The sequence below is a fragment of the Mastigoproctus giganteus genome, chromosome 6, assembly GCF_048544385.1.
Source record: "Mastigoproctus giganteus isolate SK-2022 chromosome 6, ASM4854438v1, whole genome shotgun sequence".
Lineage (NCBI taxonomy): Eukaryota > Metazoa > Arthropoda > Arachnida > Uropygi > Thelyphonidae > Mastigoproctus > Mastigoproctus giganteus.
Genome location: NC_143580.1, coordinates 236981071 through 236988122, shown reverse-complemented (window position 1 = coordinate 236988122; position 7052 = coordinate 236981071).

The following is a 7052-nucleotide window of genomic DNA, read 5'->3' as shown; positions in this document are numbered from 1 at the left end:
TAACCTTGAATTGTTTATCATTTGTACTATCTTATTTGAAAAGTCATTTACATTTGTTGTGTAGGATATTTGCTCTTGTATTAACAAGTTTTCCATGTTCTGTTTCAGTTTACCTGTTGATAAATAATTTTTCTTCCCAACATTTGTTAATTTTATATCTTCACATGGATGTTGTTTTGAGTGCATATCTATTATTAGTATGCATGTTCTGTGATCTGAAAGTTGATTTAATAGTATGTAGGAATTTGCATACTTCGACTTTATATTTGTTATAACGTGATCTAAGCATGAGCTTACTGTTGTATCACCCACCATCCTTTGTTGCCTAGTTATTCCAAATAAGGTATGTTCAAATCCATAATTGTTTAAGATTACAGAGTATCTGAGTGTTACATTTTCTGTTTCATCGGTTAGTAAATTGATGTTGAAGTCTCCTACTAGTATGGTCTTATCTGCTTGTATGTCATCCCATTGCAGAATTATGTTATCTAATTCTATTAGAAAGCTGTTTATAGAATCTGCTGGTGGCCTACAGATAGCACAAATCATGAATGTGTTTTGTGGACCTTCTCCTAATAATTTGACACAGCAGTTTTCACAAGAGTGAGTCAAGTGGTAAGCTTGTATTGCTTTATAGCATGTTCTGTAATATATTATTATTCCTCCACCCCTTCTCCACTCTCTCAACTTATAGACCTTGTCATAACCTTGTATGTTATAATTAGCAATTGCATCACTTTTTATATTAACCTCTGTTAATACTATACATGAGATATATTCTTTCATTCATTGCATTTATATATTGTAAGAAGTTAAACCAATTTTTTCTCAATGACCTGATATTTAGAGCTACCAGAAAAAACTGTTTTTTATCAATTAAAAGAGCCTGAACATTTGGATTATTTAAAAAATGTAAAGGTGAAGTGAAAATTTCTGATTCCTCAAAAAGCATACCTGATGTCTTAACTTTACCTTAGTACCAGATTTCAAGTAACTACAATTATTCACAATCTTCTTCTTCTTCGCCTTTTCCCACGTTATATGGAGTTGGCATTCAATGTTCCCAATTCACACTTTACATCCTCTTTTTCTCCTCTAGTTGGCTAGTTGGATTAACTTCTTAACCGGAATACATCTATTAGTTTTGGCATAGTTTTTACGACCGGATGCCCTTCCTGACGTCAACCCTCACCATTTATCTGGGCTTGGGATTTAAGCTGCCGATCTACTAAACCTGCTGCAGCCATATAAATGGAGTAAAGGAGTCTATTTTATATACTGCAGTTCCTTTGAACTCAAGATTCTTATGGCTCTTGAAGATTCATTCTTCTTCATGTAAATTCTTCCATGTTTTAATCATAAAAATTTGTAATTATGAGTTTTCACTAATTGTTTTGTTTCCCAAAACAATTTCTTGAAGTGAGTTGTTAAGTGGTCATTTATGTAGATTGGAATATAGTAGTAGTAGTGGCATGTGATGCAAGAAAGCAAGTGTATGAGCTTACGCAGCATCAGCTAAAAAAAAAAAAAAAAAAAAAAAAAATCACACCATTCCCTCCAAATGCCTGTCCAGTTCCTCCTTAAATTTATTTAACCTATCAACTTCCACAACGACAGATGGAAGTTTGTTCCAGCAATTAACTACCCGCTGGCTAAAGGCAAATTTCCACACATCTATTCTACATCTGTCTTTTCTTAATTTGAATTTATGCCCCCTTAGGTTCATAATCTGAACAAGTGGAAGGATCCCTTCAGAATTCAGTGTGCTCAACCCATTCAAGGCCTTATACACCTCAATCAGATCACCGCACAGGTGCCTAGTCTCCAGCCACTGCAATTTGCAGAACTTAAGCCTCTCTTGGTAAGAGGATCCCTTCATTCCCCTCACCAATCTTGTTGCCCTTCTCTGTACACGCTCAAGCAAATCTACATCCTTCCTAAAATGAGGCCTCCAGATCTGTATGCATCAGTACTCAAGGCGTGGCCTGACCATTGCCTTATACAGAGGGACAATCACCTCCTATTCCCTGCTAGCAAAATTCCTATATATCATTGACAAAACCCCATGACCTGCCCTGGCAGCCTGTCTGCATTGCTCAGAAAACTTCATATCTGACTGCACAATTACTCCCAGGTCTTTTTCATTTTCTACCACCTTAAGTGTAGTACCACACAGCTGGTACGTTTCTCTGGGGTTACTTCTACCCATATGCAGTACTTTGCATTTGCCAAGGTTAAACTTCAATTGCCACTTCTTAGCCCATCTGCCCAAATTATCTAGATCCTGTTGCAGTAGCACACTGTCATTAACAACCCTGCCAACTAGGGCTTGCATAAAACTGAGAAATTTCAAAACCGAGTTTAACCGAAGTTTACTATTAAAACCGGTTTTAAAACCGATTTTCTCAGACTTAGGGAAAATAATTAAAAGCTTATAACACAGGTATTTATCTTGGGTAGATTGTACAAATCGTAATCAAATCTTTTAAACAAAATCTATCACCTCTTATAGTAAAAAAAATAAAAAAATTAAAATGCTCCAAAAAAGTAACCAGCTTGAGATTATACAAAATTACAAATTGTATTCAAATCCTTTGAATAAAAACTATCTTCTCGTATAGTAAACAAAAAAATAATAAGCCCTATAATAATAATAATAAATAAATAAAAAATAATGTGAAAAAAAACAGCTTGGAGAAATTACTTTACTATTTATTGCTCAGCTTTTTTCTGAAAATGATCCTTTAAAAAACACAGTATATTAAGCATTTTTCCTGATAGACTTGACCTTATTTTTGTGTTAAAGAGACCAGTGATCGAAAACATTCTCTCAGATTGGACACTTGTTGGTTTAATGGTCAGCAGTGCTCTATAAAGTTACCCCAGCTTTTCACTTCTACTGCTAGTTGCCTCCAAAATTTTAAATTCTTTCCTGATTTCCAATTCACTCGGATATTTTGTAGGCTCTTCAGTTAATCCCTTTATTACACTATCATACTCTCGCATGAGTGTACCTCCAACATCGAACTAGACGAGTCTTTGTTTTCTTTTAAAAGAACAGTTCGTTTATTTTCAGTTTCTTCATTCAACGCTAAGACTCCTTCGGAATGTTTTGCAAATATATCTCTGATAAATCTCTTCAGCATGCTTTTTCAAAACTTGCTTACTTGGAAAATCAAAAGTTCTTGAACCTGAATCTTCTTTCCTAAACTTTTTGGGGTTGTGTAGATAGCTCAACAAAGCCACAGTTTGGTAATTTCGTCTTGCATTGTAATGCTGCAAAAGGCTTTGGTGAAACTTTAAAGCAAATGGGTTTTCTGCTGTATCAAGCTTAGCAAGCAGAAATTCTATTGAAGACTCTCCTTTAAGTAAGTCTGTATCTTCTGAGGTTATGGCCTTCAGAATCATTTCAACTGGTCGCAAAGTTTCACGTAGCAATTCAAGTCCAGTCATCGTCAAACATAGCTTCAGTTGACAGTACTCCACATAGAGTATTTGGAATGCAATTTTTCAATTTCAAAAATCTCTCAATCATATAGAATGTGCTATCCCATCTAGTCTTGCAATCTAATATAAGTTTATATTCTTTCCCATTAAATTTTGCTTTAACAAAATTTTGTAATAATATGTCATTTTTGGTATGCAATTTTCGAAAAAGCTTGCAAATTTTTCTGACTTTATTAATAGTTTGTGCAATATTGGCCATTGGATTGAAGAAATAAATGAGCTCATCGGTAAAGTCGGTTTGATAAAGCATGCCTTGCTGTCTTTCTTCAACTTCTTCATCATCTTCATTTTCTTCATTGTCTTTGGGAGACTCAGAGACTGTGGCACCATAATTGATTGATTTTTCATAAAGTACATCTATAACTGACAGATGTATACAATGGGCTATACATTGTTATACATTGTTGATGATTAGGCGTAATTTGCTTGCCAAACTTAATCATCATTGCTGCTCCATCGGTGATGTGGGCAACAATATCCTCATCCAAGTTCAAACCACATTCCTTCAAGTGTCCATTCACAATTTGCTCAGTTCTTCTGCTATCGAGTGAACCATTCATCTCAATAAGACCTAACGACCAATGATTGTCTTTTGAATGCACATTTATATTTCCTATACCTTTTATTTTGTATAGACGTATATTCGTCTAGATTCAATGAATACCGTGCACACAAAACCAATGAATTTTTGAAATGCTAAATGAGTTCTTTCTTAGTTTTATAATAATTCAGAACCATGTTTTTAATTCCATTCACTGAGGCTGGTGGTAATTTATCGTATTTATTTCTCTGAAGGTGAAGGCTTGATTGTATAAACTCACTCTTGGCAATTGAATTAAAATAAAATCCATCTAAAACAGCTAATTTTGAAATTTCTTCCATAGATTTTTTAACGATAAAGTTTTCTAATGTTCTTACCATTTTTACGGGAGGTTCACTGTTATCTTGTTTAATATCAATCTGATGCATTTTCCTTAAATGCAACATCAAAGATGATGTAGATCCTCCAGACGACTGCATTATCTTCTGACATTTCGAACATTGTGCTTCATCTTTGCTTTTTCGAGCAAAATATTTGATTTCATCTTACACATATTAATCTTAGACATATTAATGGAAATGTCTAAGATTTCATCTTAGACATTTCCATACATTTGATTTCATCTTAGACATATTAAAAGTAATAAATATTAATTAGTAGGAATTTATATCACTGACAATTTTAAATAAAAATATTGAAGATAACAAAGGCACAATACTATGCATTACTCCCGCAAGCACTGAATGAAGAGTCTAAACGAGGCAAGTTTCAAAATTTTCAAGAAAGAAATTTTTTATTTATTTACTTGCAATTTTTTTTTCCCCAATTAAATCTATTGTATTTTCAAAATTACTTAAAAGCTAAATTTGGTGAAGCTGCTTTTTGGAGAGCATTTGATCGCAAATTTAATAGGAATAAAGAAGCAAAAAACTTTCTACGATTGAAATTTGATGCAATATTCAGCGAATCTGTTTCTAGTGGGTAACCATCAATAAGGCGCGTTCCATAACTTGCCTGGCGAACAAGATAGATGGAACGGAGAAATGTTGAGCATTTTCTTTTACACTATCGCTCCGACTCACTCAGTCGTAAATGAGTACACCTGCATCGTGCCATGATACAGGTGGGAAGATAAAAAGGTATCCCTGCTAAATTTGGGCCGCTTGCCCGTGAATATCCCTGAGTATCCCGTGAGTATCCCTGCTAAATTTGGGCCATTTGTACCTACACATAAAATAAAATAAAATAAAAAACATGTTTAAAACATAAAGCAGTTGAACGATCCAGACAAACGAACAAACAAAAGAAAATGTGCGTAACAACAAACTATATTCGAGGGCTAACTTAGAAAATATTCGAATCCGGTTTTAGAAACTCTGTTTCAGTTTTAACAACTCAATATGAAAACCGGATTTAACCAGTTTTATAAAACCGGTTTGCAAGCCCTACTGCCAACCTTTGTATCATCTGCAAACTTCGACACTAAGCCTGATATACCTTCATCAATATCATTGATAAATATACAAAACAACAGAGGACCCAACACCGAACCCTGTGGGCCTCCACTAATAACATTAGCCCACGAAGAGCAGCACCCATTAATTACCCATATTGCCGTTGTTTTGAAAAATATCATTTGCTGTGAGTCAAATTTCCTTTGCCTTTCTAATCCATTTTTCTTTTTCCACATGATTTGCAAATTTCACAATTAGAGTAGGCTTATAGTTTATTTTTTTATTGTTAGGTATACCTCCGTAGCCGAGTGGGCAGGAGCGGGAGTGCAATCGCACACGCTCTTTGAGTAGACCGGGGTTCAAGCCCTTGACTGCTGAATACGGTCGATCTGCCAACCCGCACTGGACCAGCGTGGCAGATTATGGTCCATTTCCCTCAGCATGAATTGTTGAGGAGGCTTCCACCCTGCAGTGGGTTGATAATGGCTGCACTTTACTTTTTTTATAGCAGTGCTCTACTTCCTTATTGTGCTGTAAGTTCAATGCAAGCGCTAGCTGCTGAATAACAAGATCTAGATTTTGGCCTGCTAATCCAGTTAATCCTAGTATTTCTACATTATTTTCTAATAAGTATTGTTCTATCGAGTCAATCCTTAAGTTAAGTAGAATGGAATTTTCCTCATTTTGCTTGAATGAAGCTTCCAGATCGACAATTCTTTTGTTGATAGCTGCGTTGGAGTCCTGCAGCTTGCTTATGCTTTTTTGTATTTTGTCAAAGGATTCTGAGACAAATGAAATTGATTTTTTGATATCTTCTACTTCTGTCTTCAGGTCTTCCATTTTGTTCTTTATCGGTACAATTTCTGTTAGTAAATCCAGTAAATGGATTTTACTGGATAGTCTCCTTAGTACGTCCTCTATATTTAGGATGTTCGCCTGCATTTGTGTGACTTCTAAATCTTCGTTTGTTACAGCTGTTGAATGCAGCAAATTGTGAAATTCTTCTGCCGAATAGGAAATTTCACTTCTCTCTTCTTTCCTGCACAATATACACCTCCACTGTTGTTTCTTCTGCTTTGCCATTCCTTTATAGGTTGCTTCTTTCAATGAGTATCGAAAATGATACTCATTGTTGCAGCCATAACATACCACCTCTACCACGTGCAGCGGTAGGTTGCACTTTTTGCATATATTTTGATTCATAATTGTAAATCTTTGGCGTAGTTAACACAAGATGTTTCTGCTAATGCACTTGCACAAAATGAATAACAAAAGAAAGAATTAAACAACTTACAAATGGCAATGATTTCCGATTTACTCTAAGAGTGCTGATACAGTAGACATGCTTACTCTCTGCCCCCTAGCGGAATAGTAATAATAATAATAAATAAAATAATAATAAAAATAATAAGAGAAAAGGAAATATACAACCTATGCATTTCCCTCCTCCAGTAGGTTATCCAGCTGACCTTTGTTCCCCAAACTGTCAGCCTCTATCACCCATGTAGGTAACTTATTCCAGTAATTTATAACTCGCTTGCTAAAATAAA